The sequence below is a fragment of the Mustela erminea genome, chromosome 11, assembly GCF_009829155.1.
Source record: "Mustela erminea isolate mMusErm1 chromosome 11, mMusErm1.Pri, whole genome shotgun sequence".
Classification (NCBI taxonomy): domain Eukaryota; kingdom Metazoa; phylum Chordata; class Mammalia; order Carnivora; family Mustelidae; genus Mustela; species Mustela erminea.
This window is the reverse complement of record NC_045624.1, coordinates 47,021,417-47,037,460: the sequence shown is the minus strand read 5'-3', so window position 1 is coordinate 47,037,460 and position 16,044 is coordinate 47,021,417. Positions and strand designations below refer to the sequence as shown.

Sequence of the window (16,044 nt, the reverse complement as noted above, 5' to 3'; positions counted from 1 at the left end):
TGTAGAACTCCAGGACATTCACACCTCTGTGGAACAGTAAGTGGCTGCCCTGGAGAATGCACTTGAAACTCCACGGGACGGAATCCAAAAATTCCAACAAGGATCCTGTTTAAAGGTCTATAGGAAAATCTCAGAGCAGACTTCTGCATTATTTCTGGGGCCTGGTTCTATGCCATGGTACCTTCCCCCTCCCCTGTCCTCCTCCATCTTACACACACACTCACACACATGTACACACTCACACTCTGGCCCCTTGCTTTGTTCGTTTCCTTGGTCGTGAGGCAGATCCAATAGTGTGAGGAGACAGATGGTGATTGTTTCAAGGAGAATCTTAGTGATAGTGTCAGGAGGCTGACAGAGGAGATAGCCAAGTTGTATCACACTTTATGGCCACCCATTTTACATGCCTTTCCCCCCAGAAAACGAGCCACACAAAACAGAAAAGTCAAACTTAAATATTGTTTCTGTATTTATTTTACAGATATGAGAGGAGAAAGGAAGTAAAGAGAAGTCTTGTAGATACTTTGCTTTCCATCTCCTAGGCCCCTCTTGAAATTCTCTATAGACAGAAGGTAGGATGGGGGTTGGAGGGAAGTCCCCCCCCACCTTTGTTGACTAAATAGATGTCCAGTCTATGTACGAAAAGGTTTATGAGAATGTGTATTGGAATCTCTGGATTGGGGGTTCATTACTTAAAAGTAGAACTATTAAATTCACTACGTAATACAGAGCTCACGTTTAACTACTTTTCAGCAGACAAATGGGGCATGTGTCTCTTTTCCCACTGTATAGGCTGTATCCAGATATATGCAAAACTAATAAATGACTTAAGAAGAGAATATCAGGCCTGAAGCTTTATGTAATTCCCTCTGAGGACCTTCCCAGGGCTGGAATTGTTTGAGATGTAAAAATAACAATCCAATGGGGCGCCTGGGTGGCTCAGTGGGTTAAAGCCTCTGCCTTCGGCTCAGGTCATGATCCCAGAGTCCTGGGATGGAGCCCTGCATTGGGCTCTCTGCTCAGCAGGGAGCCTGCTTCCTCCTCTCTCTCTCTGCTTGTCTCTCTGCCTACCTGTGATCTCTGTCTGTCAAATAAATAAATAAAATCTTTAAAAAAAAAAAAATAACAATCCAATAATCATTTTAGGAAGCCAGAGGAAGAAAATTGAGAGACGTTCCCCCAGCCACCGCTGGTAAAGGAGAATATGGTTATGCCCTTGGTAACACTCCCCAAAAGGTCTTAGGAGCTGCCCTTGCCTTCTAGGTTGGCAGATCCTACCAGAATAGCACCTGTCTCCAGCTGAGGAGCTGCAGATGCCTATGGGTTTCACAGACTCTGCCCCTGGGGCTCCTTGGTGGCACAGTGGCTGACACTGTCACAGTGGCTCCTGACAAGAAAGAAGTAGCCCCCAGCCTGAGGACACATTGACTGAATGCCATGGAAAATACACAGCACATGGACTAGTTCACATTTTCAGATGCCATTTCTGTTCCTTATTAATGTTCAAGATGGAGCTGAGCCCGCATTCATCTCCAGGGTAGCAGAGGAGGACGTGGACCGCAGGTCGGGAGGCATGGGCTCTAATTCGCTCGCCCTCAACCTCAAACCTGTCATCTGCTCACAATGGCCTTTGATCTCTCGGATCCTCGGCTTTTTAATCTGTGAAATTTATCTTCTTAAATAAATAAATGTTAATGGTTGGGTCCAGGTGGGCTCCAGAACTCTTCCAGTTACCAGAGCCTCTGGTTAAGAAAACTAAATTCTCAGTGTTGTGATTGTCACTACTATTATGAGCCAAAGGGAGGTGATGAATTTCATTAAGGACCAAGAAGAAATGTTGCACAAAAGATATTTTGTTACTCACTTGGATTCTGATGCAAGCCTATTTTAATACCCATCCAATAGTGGTCTTGGAGTGTCCCCTTCAAAGTAATAAGACAAATAACTGGTAAGTGCCATTTAGTATGGTTTGATTAACCTGGGGGTCAGGTTAAGGCAGGGTTTCTCAACCTTGGCATTAGTGACATTTGGGGCTAGATAGTTCCTGGTTGTGAAGGACTGTCCCATGCATAAGATGTTTAACAGCCTCCTAGGCTCTACCCACTTGACATCATAGCACCTCCCTCCTAAGTTGTGACAATCAAAAATGTCTCCAGATATGGCCAAATATTGCCAGGGACAGAGGCAAAATCACCCTTGGTTGAGAAACACTGGCAGCAACCATAACTAAAGTCCCAGCGTAGGCCGGGCGAAACTACATGCATCTGATATGCCGCAATTTAAGAAAGTCGATCAGCCCTGGAGCAGCAGCAATATCTATTTAATTCAAGGGAGAGCACTCTAACCCTGAACTAAAAAATCTCACTAGAAATAGCCCACTTAATCTCTAATGTCATAGCACCTCACAGACGATGGAATCTCCTAGATTTCAAGCTTTTGGGGGCAAAATGAACAGTATCGGCTTCGTCTTTGTATTTCTTACTGTGTACGGACTAAATGCTCAGTAAATTTGTGTTGAAAGCATGAGCGCTTCCCTCCAAACATCGGCCAAGTGCGGAATGAGGAGCTGTGCCGTGCTCAGCCAGCCATTCTGCATGATCCTTATTCTACAGGAGGAAATGAAGCAAGCATTTGCCAGTTGGAAGGGTAGAAGGAATCTTTGGGAGGGAGGCTGCCATTACCCTAGCTGAAGTGGAGCCAGGTTAAACTTCTTCAGGTTAAAAAAAAAAAAAAATGTCATGGAACATTTAATGGCCAGCCTTAGTGCATCAGAGCCCTGGCTGTGTACATCACCCACGCTCCCCAAGAGCATAGAAGAGTGAGGGAGTCAATTACTTGAAGTCTTCCATATTCCTAAATTGGCATCTATTTTGGCAGTCCGGGGTGTGGAAATCTCAGATGTGCATCTGACGTGTTAATCTCCCTAAAAGGGTAGCCTCGCTGTTTTTCTAGTGTACTTAAAGAGTATGACTTTAAATCACATTTGAAACGTCTCACTCAGTTGTCCTGACAACCGTATTTTCTCCAAATAAACAGAATCCTCCTATGTCTATTGCTGGAGACGTGAGTACTCCACTGAGTTTGTCTGTGTGCGTGCTTGATGTTTTATAGGTATTCTTTGAACCAGCCTTGAAACTCAGGACAATGTTAAATCTAAATCTGAGTTATGTCTGATTCATGATATTTGTAACCATGAAGTTCTGAAACGATCAGTTTGCTTAACGTGTGATGTTTGCCTCTTACGTAGGTAGTTACCGTCATTTAGAAGGAAATCAAGTAGACTGATGCTGCAACCCTATCATCTAGTCTCCTTATACACTTCATTGGGGGGTGTCTCCATTTTAAAATAGGTCAATCTTACCAACAGATCCATTCACTGAATTCAAATGGTCAGTGCTTTGGAAACACCATACCTTATCAGGACCAGGTAAAAGGTAGTGGTAGACTTTTGATAATGTACTTAAAATTAATTGCCAACTGAGTTTACAAAGACCTGATTTCTAAGATAAAAACCAAGTCAAGGGCAGTAGAATGGAAGACAGTGCTTCTATCTCTGCATCTGAAACAAGGTTCAAAATTAGGATTCAAAGAAGTGTCTGGTGGCTCAGTGGGTTAAAGCCTCTGCCTTCGGCTCAGGTCATGATCCCAGGGTTGTGGGATTGAGCCCCACATCAGGCTCTTGCTCAGCAGGAAGCCTGCTTCCGCCTCTCTCTCTGCCTGCCTCTCTGCCTACTTGTGATCTCTGTCTGTCAAATAAATAAATAAAATATTTTTTTAAAAAGATTAAAATAATAATAAATATTGGTGTAATCAGCATGGATCATGAATACATACTTCTAGGGTTCCTGATTTTTGTCCTGTGATACACACTCTATCTTTAAATGAAAAACTAAGACCAGTGAAAAATTTTTAATCTGGGATGAAAAGAGAGATTGAAAAGAATGAAGACATGTTCCTTTTCCATCCATTCTTCCTCTGTGCCTCCCTAGTCTTCCATCCAAAAACACGAAGCGGAGAAATGTTGTATGCCCAGATCAAATTTCAGATTTTGAAAGAATGAACAAAAGCAATTAGATGTATTTACTTTTTTTTTTTTTTTTAAAGGGAGGCAGGGGTGCCTGGGTGGCTCAGCGGGTTAAGCCTCTGCCTTTGGCTCAGGTCATGATCCCAGGGTCCTGGGATCAAGCCCCACATCGGGCTCTCTGCTCAGTGGGGAGCCTGCTTCTTCCTCTGTCTCTGCCTGCCTCTCTGCCTACTTGTGATCTCTCTCTGTCAGATAAATAAATAAAATCTTTAAAAAAAAAAAAAAAGAGAGAGAGAGAGAGGCAAAGAGAGAGGGGGAAGCAAGCTACCCGCTGAAGAGAGAGCCCGATGTGGGGCTTGACCCCAGGACCCTGGGATCATGACCTGAGCTGAAGGCAGAGGCTTTAACCCACTGAGCCACCCAGGTGTCCCTAGATGTATTTACTTTTGTTGGATTCTGATTTAAAGCCTTGTTTTCTCCTTAGGAAAAATAGTTGGGGTCAGTCACAGAAGAGTATAATATTTATTTCTTTTTTAAAAATGGATTTTAGTACATATTCTCCCTACTTCTAGAAAGAATTTTGAACTGCTAAATAACACAAATTAATGCAGTGCATTTAAAAAAAAAATAGCCCTCATCTAAATAACATTACCCAACTGTAAGAAGTTTAGTGTTTGACTATTGACAGTTGTCCTCTTTGGCAAAGTATATGATATTGGGTGTCCCACCAAGGAAGCTTAATAATGATATACTTCCTGTAATGAATGGGTTTTGGAAGGAAATCAAAGGATACTTTGGAGCAGAAGAAAAGAAAGAAAGACGAAAAACTAGCAGGCACTGAAATGGTACCAAGAAAAACAATCTACCCTCCTACTTTAAAAAGATTCCCACTTGATGGGCTTGGTCCCTTCAGTTAGTCAGACCAGAACTGAGTGGTGAGCTCACTTACGGTGGACACACTGGAGAAAATGTCTCAATTCATACCCAGATCTGCAACATGTGCTCTGAAGGAGAAGCAGGCTATAAACGTAGATGGCCCTTCCCCTGGTTGGCTGGGCTTCACTCGTGTGAAGACGACAGCCCCAAACCTGCTCCTCAAACATGACACCATTCTGAAAGTCGGGCTGGATGCTGGATGGAATGTGTCCCAAAAATGGGAGAACAACTCTCCAGTGCTTCAAATACCATCACTATTTCCACTTGGCTTAGTGGTTGACACATTTGGTTAACCATTTTGTTAGCCTCTGGTTAACCACGCATGGTTTGAAAACCTCGCAGAAGTGGGAAAGTGTCTATATATGATGTTACCCATATAAAAACAACCCTATGAGATGCAATTTCTTCCTTACCTGCCACATCAAATCCAGACAGTCTTACTAGCATATGGTGAAAAGAAGAAACCACTTGATAATACCCTTTAGTGATGAATTTATCCGGAAACGAGAGTGGAATGGACACTTCTCTAAAAAAGGGAATTGGACTTGTTGGAGTTTGAAACACTTTGACTCAATGTCATATTCACTTCTCTTTTACAATGATTCTGCCTTATCATTGTAAATTAATAAATAGAAATATTGGAGCCCTTGGATAGAGCATGTTTTCCAGTTCCAGGTAGAACTGACTTCCTTCCCCTCTTTCTACTCTTCTATACATCTTCTTCCCTTCTCTCTGTCCTTTTGCTTCTTTCCTTCCTTCCTTGACTTCTCCACCATAGCCGTTTATTGTCTGTGAGCTTTCTTCTAACCAGACAAGCTGTCAGGCTGCACCACAAAGAGCATCAGGTTCAAACCTCTTCTCTATTTACAGCCCAAAAGGTAAAAACACTAATTCAAAGGGATACGTGCATCCCGGTGTGTTTATAGCAGCATTATTTACAATAGCCAAATTATGGAAGCAGCCCAAGTGGTGTCCATTGATAGGTGAATGGATAAATAAGTTGTAGGGTATGTGTGTGTGTGTGTGTGTGTGTGTGTGTAAAGTATGTATATATATATAAAATATATATTTTTATATATTTTATATATAAAATATGTATATATGTATACATATGTAAAATATGTATATATTATATATAATGGAATATTATTCAGCCATAAAAAGAATGAAATCTTGCCATTTGCAACAACATAGATAGAACTAGAGAGTATAATGCTAAGTGAAATAAGTCAATCAGAGAAATACAAATACCATGTAATTTCACTCATATGTGGAATTTAAGAAATAAAACAAACGAGCAAGGGGGGAAAAGAGAGAGAAAAGCCAAGAAACAGACTATTTTTTTAAGGTTTTATTTATTTATTTGAGAGAGAGAGCATAAGCAGGGAGAGCAAGAGAGGGAGAAACAGACTCCCTGCTGAGCAGAGAGCCTGATGCAGGGCTTGATCCCAGGACCCTGAGATCATGACCTGAGCAAAAGGCAGATGCATAATCGACTGAGCAACCCAGGTGCTCCAAGAAACAGGCTCTTGGGGCGCCTGGGTGCCTCCGTGGGTTAAAGTCTCTGCCTTCAGCTCAGGTCATGATCCCAGGGCCCTGAGACTGAGCCCTGCCTCAGGCTCTCTGCTCAGCAGGGAGTCTGTTTCCTCCTGTCTCTCTCTGCCTGCTTCTCTGCCTACTTGTGATCTCCGTCTGTCAAATTTAAAAAGAAAAAAAAAAATCTTTAGGGGAAAAAAAAAAGAAACAAGTTCTTGATGGTTACCAGAGGGGAGATGGGTTGGGGGATGGGATAATAGGGGATGGGGATTAAGGAGGGCACTGGTCATGATGAGCACCAGGTGATGTATGAAATTGTGGAATCACTATATTGTACACTTGAAACTAATATAACACTCTGTAAACTATACTGGAATTAAAATTTTTTAAAAAGAGCTTCTAACATCTACAAGAAAATAAAATAATATAACATAATCTTAAAACAAAAGTCCTTTTCTCTGCACTGGCTTCTCAGCAGGGGACTTAACATGTCTTCACTGGAATTTCCTGTATCTCCAGAACATGGGGAGGGATTTTTGCTACCTGCCGCAGAGGCTTACTTACTATCTGCAAAGTGCTTTGCTCTCCCTGGAAGGAAGGTTCTGACTTAGGGCAAGCTACTATAGTACTCTCAGCCCCTAGTGAGCAGTTGCTTAAGAGAAATTGGGAGCCAGAAACGAAATTGCTTGAGCAAAAAAGGAGACAGATCATGAAAATGGCATTTTAAACTTGTTAGAAAATAAATTATTAGGCCATTTTCAATTAATCCACCAGAAAGCTTTCTAATTGGCATTTTCAAAATGGTACTCAGTTGTGACAATGTGATTTTTTTAAAAAGATTTTATTTATTTGACAGAGAGGGACAGGGAGAGAGAACACAAGCAGGGGAAGCAGGAAAGGGAGAAGCAAGCTCCCCGCAGGAAGCCCAACATGGGGATCGATCCTAGGACCCTGGGATCATGACCCGAGCCGAAGGCAGACATTCAACAGACTGAACCACCCAGGTGCCCCAACAATGTGATTTAAAGAGATGGTTCCACATTCCCCTTCCCAGCACCCCCACTAGTTGTGTTTAGGCAGTAAAATGGTAGATTTAAATCTCTGGTTCATTGAGTTGTACACCAGGGAGACGACAGAAACAAAGAGATAAAAAAGCAGCTTCTCAAGGGCCTGGGATTCCACTCTCAAAAATGGGCCAAACAATTCATGTATTCTGTGGGTCAGGCCTCCTGAAACAAAAAAAGAAAAACTTCAGAGAAAACTCTAAAACTGAAGAACAGCATAGAATACTGGAAATGTTTCAATACATGGTTATTTTATTGTTTTCTTTTTTTTCCAAAATGTGGTTATTAATGGAATTTTTTAAAAGATTTTATTTATTTATTTGACAGACAGAGATCACAAGTAGGTAGAGAGGCAGGCAGGGAGAGAGGGGGAAGCAGGCTCCCCGCTGAGCAGAAAGCCTCAGGGCCCCAGGACCCTGAGATCATGACCCAAGCCAAAGGCAGAGGCCCCAACCCACGGAACCACCCAGGCGCCCCTATTAATGGAATTTTAAAAATACATGTGAGAACGAACATCATTTGGATGCACATCAGCTCAGAAACAAGTTGTTACTTATTTTTTGTTTGGCAGTGCTCTGCACCATCATCTTCAAAATTCACCATCATCAGGGCAAAATTCACAAACTCTCCCTATGCTTAACTTTCTGTACACACACACCAGTAGCCAGGTTCTCCAGGAATTGTAAATGGCTCCTCTTGGAAATTGCCTATAATGTAAACACATGGGGTGGGGTGGGGTGGGGAGGGTGTCGATGTTTTTCTGTGGCTTCCCCAAGCCCAGCTTTGTTCACCCTGGTGTGATTTGCCTAAAACACCAAAGACTGTGCTGTGAGAGTTTTTGTTAGCAATGATGTGTCTTTATTTTGAGTCTGACAGGGATCTCCAGGTCCTCTCTGCTCAGCAGGACCAGGCAGCTCATAGGTGGCAGCAAGGATCCTTTTTTTTTTTTTTTTAAATCATATAATGTATTATTTTTCTCGGGTACAGGTCTGTGATTCCTCAGTCTTACACAACACACAGCACTCACCACAACACATACCCTCCCCAATGCCCATCACCCAGCCATCCAACCCCTTCCCCTCCAGCAACCCTCAAGTTGTTTCCTGAGATTAAGGGTCTCTTATGGTTTGTCCCCCATTCTGGTTTCATCTTGTTTCATTCTTGATGTGCTCAGAGACTGGGGGCTGTTTAGAGATGTGCTGTTGTATGGTCTAAGGGCTGCTGAGTTGATCACTGTATAACCCAGATCTTTAACAGTCAAGACCTAGAACTCTCCTTGAACAGTGTAGTGAAACTACCACAAGTTGATTTGACTGTGGACCACTAACATTTGCAAAGCTTAAAAAGGAAGTTAAGCAACACTTTAAGAATCAGAGTTTATTACAATCTCCCTCTCTACCTGCACTGTCCCCAATTCCTCTCCCTCCTCCCCTTTTCCTATTTCAGTGTTAACACACTTTAGAGAACTCAGGCAGGGGTCAGATCAGGAGGCAAAGGAGACCTGGAGAACCAGAAGATATCATTACCATTTTACCAAGGAGAAAGATAGTACAGGACACATATGGAACATGCTAGATGGATTTGGATATAGATACCAAGGGGTAGGACACCTTTTACTTCATACAATCTACTACCCATAATTAGAGAGAAACACCTAGAGACTTCTTATTATAATAAATTTGTGGTCCCCTTGGCCAGACATCTTATGTCTCTAACAGAGACAGTAATGCACATCTTGCCATCTTCCCACAACTGGAATGAAACCAGAGGACAACGAGGAACAGCTCTCTTGGACAAGTCTCTTCAGGATGAGGCAGAGGTGTGTCCGAGAAAGTCTTTTGAATCCCTAGGAGGCCTTCTAGTTAGACTTTCAGAAACAGAAGTTCAAGTATCTGAATTACTGAGAGATGTCCTTTGGTGGTAGAGTACGGGTGAGGGGGACAGTGCCCACTCAACACAGCTGTCCTCAGAAGGGCATGGGTCAGGGTCCACCGGAGGGCCCCAGGCATGTGGTGCTGAGTGGTGCCTCTACCCAAGTAGCACATTCACAAGACATGGACTACTTCATCATGAGATTCACCAGGAATTGCTGTACATTAAAAAGGATACAGTTTATAGAGCTAAGTGTTGACCGCTGTCCATCTTGCTTAGGATGATAGGAAGTGTCACAGTGAGGAGAAATCCTTTCTATCACTCTTCATTGCACCATGTTTTGCCAAATAATTAGGTCATCCCACTCAGGAAGGGTCCTGGGATGCACATGTGGAGTGAAGCTTGCTTTCCATGGGAACTTGAACTCTGAGTTCTCTTGACTCCTGTGCAATTAAAATCCCAAACTTAATGTTGCCTTAGCATGGATTTTCCATAGCAAATTACAAATGCAAAGTTCTATGTTTCATATATATTTTTCTAACATATGTTACTGCCTATGTTTCTGATTAAAAGCTCGTCCAAGATAAAATAACAAAGGATTACTTTTTTCCAATAGAACTTTCTTCTTCCATAAAAGCTGGAAATAAGCCCTCACCTAAAATTACCCAGGCTTGCAGGTGCTGGGGTTTTGGGGGTGAGCAGTGTTTGCTAGCAAGACAAAGGGCATTATTCTCCCCACAACCACCACCAGAAGGTGTTCTTTCTGTGGAGAAAATTATAGGCCAGTGCTTCAAAGACATTCCATGGTTAGGCACTACTCCTGGAGACTTGCAGGCGGCAGGCAGGCAGGCAATCAACAAATATTTATTCTAAGCCCACTGTGTATTCAGCACCTTTAAAATTGCCAGGGAAACCAGCCAGGAGGCTGTAATATCTACTAGAGCCAAGTTTGTACCCAAGGTCATCCCATAGTGCTTACGGAGCTCAGTGACCTGAAGGGAGCAAGGAACCCTAAAACTATAATAAGGCAATAGCTCACCTAGGTATGGGGGTATGGGTCGAATACGAAAATAAGACCCAAGAAAAGGCTCTTTAACTAGAGCTGATACTTGACAGGTGTCCCCACTTGCTTTCCTCTTAGCTCTCCGTTAACAGACCCCCAATCCCCATTCCTTGCATGAGCACATGTGCGCGCGCACATACACTACCACCACCACCATCACTATCACCTCTACCCAGAAGCTAAACCCAACTGGATTGATCAATTCATTGTATTTTTTTTTTAATGAACACTTTTTCAAAATAGGTAAACATGCCAAGATGTGTGGATATAAGAATGTTCATCGCACTGTTATTACAGAGGGAAGAATGGTAACTGCATGTATGTCCACCAGTTAAGAATTGGAATATGGAGAAAATCCAACACCTATCAGACATGATGCTGAGATATTTGGAAGAGGGGGCAGGGATGCAGGGACATAGGCTTGTATGGTGCACTTCGTGGCCCCTGCAGAGGTGAACAGACAGGACTCTCACTCTCTTACATTATGTTTTACAGTCTCATTTCATTGATGCAACTGAAAGTCACATCAGCTATTTTTACGTGTGCATTACATAATGGTGCTTTATAAATTTGCACGAAATTCCTGCACCCTCTATTATTCCACTAACTTGCCTTTGGACAGCACTGGGGTTTTGTGTGTCTGGTTTGGTTTTGTTTTTGTTAACCGAGCAGAAGATGTTACCCTGATCCCTGTTCAATTTCTCTCTTTAGACTCCTTGATGCCAGTCTGCCAAAATCTTTTCTTTTTGTATTTAATACTCTCTAACAGCTTTGAACCATACACAGTTGGTGGCTATGGCTTCTGCATTTTCTCTTTAGTTTGAAGCCAGCTAGAAGATGACAGAGCTGTAGGGAAAAGACGGTGCCAATGTCTTTGCAGAGTAGTCAAATTCCCTGAGACATAGACAAAAATCCAGCATTGACTGTAGCCATTCGAGGGCAAAATATGTTTTTGCCTCTTATTATTCACAATACAGCATTTTACTTAAGGTGACATCAAAGTGAATATTAGTAATTCTCAGACCAAGTCAAGAGTTTCTATTGGCACCTTGTTAAAAGATGAGATTCTTACTCTGCTTTATTTTTAAAATAATTTAATTGACATCCTAGTCATATAAAATGATACAACCATGAATTTGTAAAGTGTACATTTCAGGAACATTTAGTACATTCAAAATATTGTGCAATCACCACCTTTACCTAGTTCCAGAACATTCTCTTGGCCCCAAAAGAAAACCCTGTACCCATTATGCAGTCACTCCTCATTCTCCCCTCCTCCCAAGCCCTGGCAAACACTTATCTGTTTTCTCTCTGTGGATTTACCTATTCTAGGCATTTTGTTTAAATTGAATCATATGAGATACGACCCTCCGTGTCTGGCTTCTTTTATTAAACATGTTTTTAAGATTCATCCTTGCTGTAGCACGTATCAGTACTTCATTCCTTTTCATCGGTGATTAATATTCTATTACTCTTTACTATGAATTTTTAAAGTTGAGAGTAAAACATAGCTTAATGTTAAGAAAAAAAAATATTTTTAAATATCTTATTTTGTTATTTTTCATCAGAAGCTGGTTGTACCACCTAGAAGACAACTCCACTGTTCCACTAATTATCCCTTATGTCCTTATGGTTTATCGTTTATACATTTTCTTTTTTTTTAAGATTTGATTTATTTGAGAGAGAGAGAGGGTGTGTGTGTATGTGTACATGTGCATGTGATAGAGCATGAGCAGGGAGCAGGGACAGAGGAGAGGGAGAAACAGACCCCCTGCTGAGCAAGGAGCCCCACACAGGGTTCGATGCCAGGACCCTGAGATCATGACCTGAGCTGAAGGCAGACACTTAACCGGCTGCGCCACCCAAGGGGCCATGCTTCGAAACCAAGACTTCTCACTCCAAGGCTTCTGTTCTTCTTTTGAAATCCTCTGAAACAATGAGTTTCTTTTGTTATTCTAGACATCCATGCAACTCACTTCTCCAGCAGATTCCTACCTCACAGAGACTTCAACTCAGATTCTTCCTTGGATGGGATTGGGAGCTCTGGATTCTGCCCTCATTTTTTGGGTAGATTAAGGCACACAGCTAAAGTGGTTTACTTACCTAAAGGACTGAAAGCAGTCTTGTAACAGAATTAACACTAGCACCGGCTCTCAGAACATCAGTTTGTTCTGAAATTCACTAAAATGTGCAGCCTCTTAAAATGCTCACCGTCCTGCTGATTTATAAAAGGTAGCCACGGAGTCAAAGAGATGCAGGGAAGTGGTATCCGAAATAAAATAATTCTATAAATGTGCCTTCATTAACTTCTTCATTTAATAAGAATCTTCAAAGGCTCACTCTTGCAGGACTGTAATTGATATATGATTTGTATATTAATAGGAAAAAGGCTGGCAGGGAAATTGTTAAGATTTCTCTCTGGGGCTTGGTTGGCTTTTTAACCACCACAGTTTAACATATCACCTAGCACTTAGGTCTGCTTTTCCTCATTTTAGAAGTTATATCCACAAGTTAAAAATGGGAGAGTGAAATCAAACACCAAATCTTTTCCTTGCTTTCATTAAAACTGATGAAGTTCTATTTTTCTGAGGTCTCATTCTTATTTGTGAGTTGTCCTTCCATCATTTTCCAAGGTACTGTTGATTTATAATACATTTGTGGGGGGGTTTTTTAGTAATTACATTATCTCTAATATCTTTAGGGTTAATACTTTTTAGTGACAACATGACAAAAAGTAAGAATATCTTTTCCTTCTCAACTTTATAACATCTTGCCCTCCCCGGATCATCTCTCCTTCCAACATGGTAGACTTATTTGAAACTTATTCTCCAAACCAAACCTAAAGCAAATCAATACTTAAATTATGAAACCATCAGAGCTAAATAAACCACTGAGTTACATTATGAAAGTTTTGAAAATAAAGGTATTTTATTCTAAGCAATTAATCCAGGTATAATTTTAGTTAATTTATCTCAATGATGATCCTGAAATAAATGTGCATTTTAAGATCCATGATGCTATCAGGGTTATAGGATCTTTTTCAATGGATATCTTGATGCCCAGGTGTGAATCTGGGCATTAAAACGATTTCTAGGGGCACCTGGGTCGGTCAGTCAGTTGAATGGCTAGCTCTTGATTTCAGCTCAGATGTGGATCACAGATCCTTATATCAGGCTCTGCACTTAGCTGGGAGTCTGCTTGGGGATTCTCTCTGTCTCCCACTGCCCCTCCCCCTGCTAGCCCTCACTCTTTCTCTCTCTCTGAAATAAATAAATCTTAAAAAAAAAAAAAGAAAAAAAAGAAGTATTTCTGTCTTGGCAAAATAAAGCTCAAAGTTTACGTGCCTGACGTGTGGCATTATATGACCGGTCTCTTTCTGCCCATCCCTATCTCTCCTCAAGTTTGGGAAGCACTGGGGATCCCAACTGGCCATATAATAGTCATAAAATTCAGTAGATAAATATCAGGTTTTGTTTTTTGATTTTGTTATTTTTGTTTTGTTACTAATTCAGAGACTTAAAATCAGAAATCTTTGACATCTAAAGCAAGTCAGGAGTCACCGACACTGCAAAGCACCCCTCTGGTGAAGGCACACGGGCTCATACCAGTGACCATGTGTCCCATTCAGAAGCCTGTGCTGGCCGTCCTACCTGATTAGTTATGTTTGGAGAAGAGAAAGAAAAAAAATTACATTTCGAGCAATACCTTGGGGAGGCCGCTGATGGCAATTATCCTGTGTTCGAAAGGAAATGCGAATATGGATTTTGCCCTTTTTATACAGATAGGCTCTTACTTGTGGTCAACTCCACAACACTACATTTTGATGTTATCACATTTTTTTCTGGAACAAAACCCAACAGCCGTTTTTAATGAAAACCTTTCTCCAAAGAATGTTCCAACCTTCCCCACCCCCACCCAGCTGAATTTCAAATAATGTTTAATTCGGCTTGGCTTTCAGAGTCTGTAAAACATAAGCAATCGGCTGCGCTGAAGATGGAGGAGAAATGTTTTTACAGTTCCACAAATGTTTCTAATTGGCAAGAGCGAGTTGTTAATGGGAGATAAATTGCCTGCGGTGAGTTTGGGTGGGTGTGTCACGTGTGTGTGTGTGCTCACGCAGGCCCACATGCAGGCAACCAGTGGCGGTAATGACGTGCTGGTGTACCTGGGCTTCTCCAGGTGTGCAACACTGTCAATCACCCGGAGCCGGAGATTCGGTGGGGGCCGGGGGGCATGGTTGAGCCCCTGTGGCAGGGCAGAACCAGGGATGGGGACGGGGACAAGGTCCATAGCCGGTTTCTGAACAGGACTCAATCCTGGGCAGCGGGCCCACCACTCTCCCATCGGGAACAGTGAACAAGGATCTTGTAAAATACACAGACCGAAGGAAAATGACCCTTATTGACTGAAACCAGCTGTGTCAGGCTTCTCGCTGTCTCTCCTGATTTGCTCTCTCAAATAAATGGATGTGGTAGAGGATGAGAGAAAGTAAACAGAATCATTTTTTCTCTCGTGCAGCCACACCTCAGTAAGAGCCTGGTTTTTATAGCTGAAAAATATATGTTTATTTGCTCATTAATTTTCCTCTCTCTCCCTTGCCGTTTCTTGGCATTAGGTAGAATGTTATTTAAAACAAGACACAGTTCAGCTTCAAAAAGAAAAACCATTCTGCAAAATACAGCTTGGACTCATTTAATGGTCATTCATCATCTCTGAAAGAGTGGGGTACAAATCTCTTTATTTGGTATACTGTGATGATTTACCCTGCAATGATTCATGTTGGCACGAGGATACAGGGAAGCAAGTATGTTCTTTAGGACTTTCAGAAGTGCCCCGATAACCATTTAGTGGCACTGCTTTCCTTCAAAGACGACATAGGCTGATGTTCGGATGGTGGGCTCAACCCCAAGGCCTGAGGTTCTCTAAAGGGTGCTTGAAAATCTTCATTTCCTTGCCAAAGTGTGTGTGTTTTCTCCCCAGTGCTGAGAAAGCTTTGGTTTTATTATCTTCCATTTCCTTCCAGTAGTGGCAAATAACGACATGCCTAACGCAGTGCCTGGCACATGGTAGAAGCTCCATCAATACTTGTTGAGGGAAAAAATAATTAAATGGAATGTTATAAGCCGTATTAGTATTATCGTCTTGGCGTGAAATATGCTCAATGGACTTGAGGCCATCAAGTAATTTCCCTTATCAGGATAAGCTAATTATTTGAGATGAAGATCTGATGCAGAGCATTTATTGGTCAGGCTCCATTTGCTCCTAATTTAAGGTGAGAAAGTTGTTTGTAGGATTGAAGGGATAACATAGTGACCCACGACTATATAGCTTTTCAATTTTCCATACCACTTTTTCAGGAAAGGGTTTCAAGAGAAAGTTAAGCCACATTCCTTTTGTTTCTTTAATTTTTTTCCTTTATCATTTTTGGGAGGGCAGGCCAGGTGTGGAGCGGGAAGCTCTCTTGACAGTATTTCTACTGCCTGTCTGCCTGCGGTACTTCTGTAGTCTTTTCTGCCGACTTTGGTTGACTGATGGAGTCATCCCTCCAG

The 16,044-nt window shown here is 41.9% G+C and overlaps 1 protein-coding gene and 1 long non-coding RNA gene across 4 annotated transcripts in view; one reads left to right on the top strand and one right to left on the bottom strand.

Annotated features, from left to right (window-relative positions):
• CREB5 (cAMP responsive element binding protein 5) overlaps nucleotides 1–16,044 on the top strand; it is a 403,227-nt gene that overhangs the window by 364,441 nt on the left and 22,742 nt on the right. The window lies entirely within an intron of this gene.
• LOC116568686 overlaps nucleotides 8,084–16,044 on the bottom strand; it is a 47,802-nt gene continuing 39,841 nt past the window's right edge. The window contains exon 4 of the long non-coding RNA XR_004276727.1: nucleotides 8,084–8,267. This is a non-coding gene — a long non-coding RNA (uncharacterized LOC116568686). The remainder of the gene's footprint in view (nucleotides 8,268–16,044) is intronic.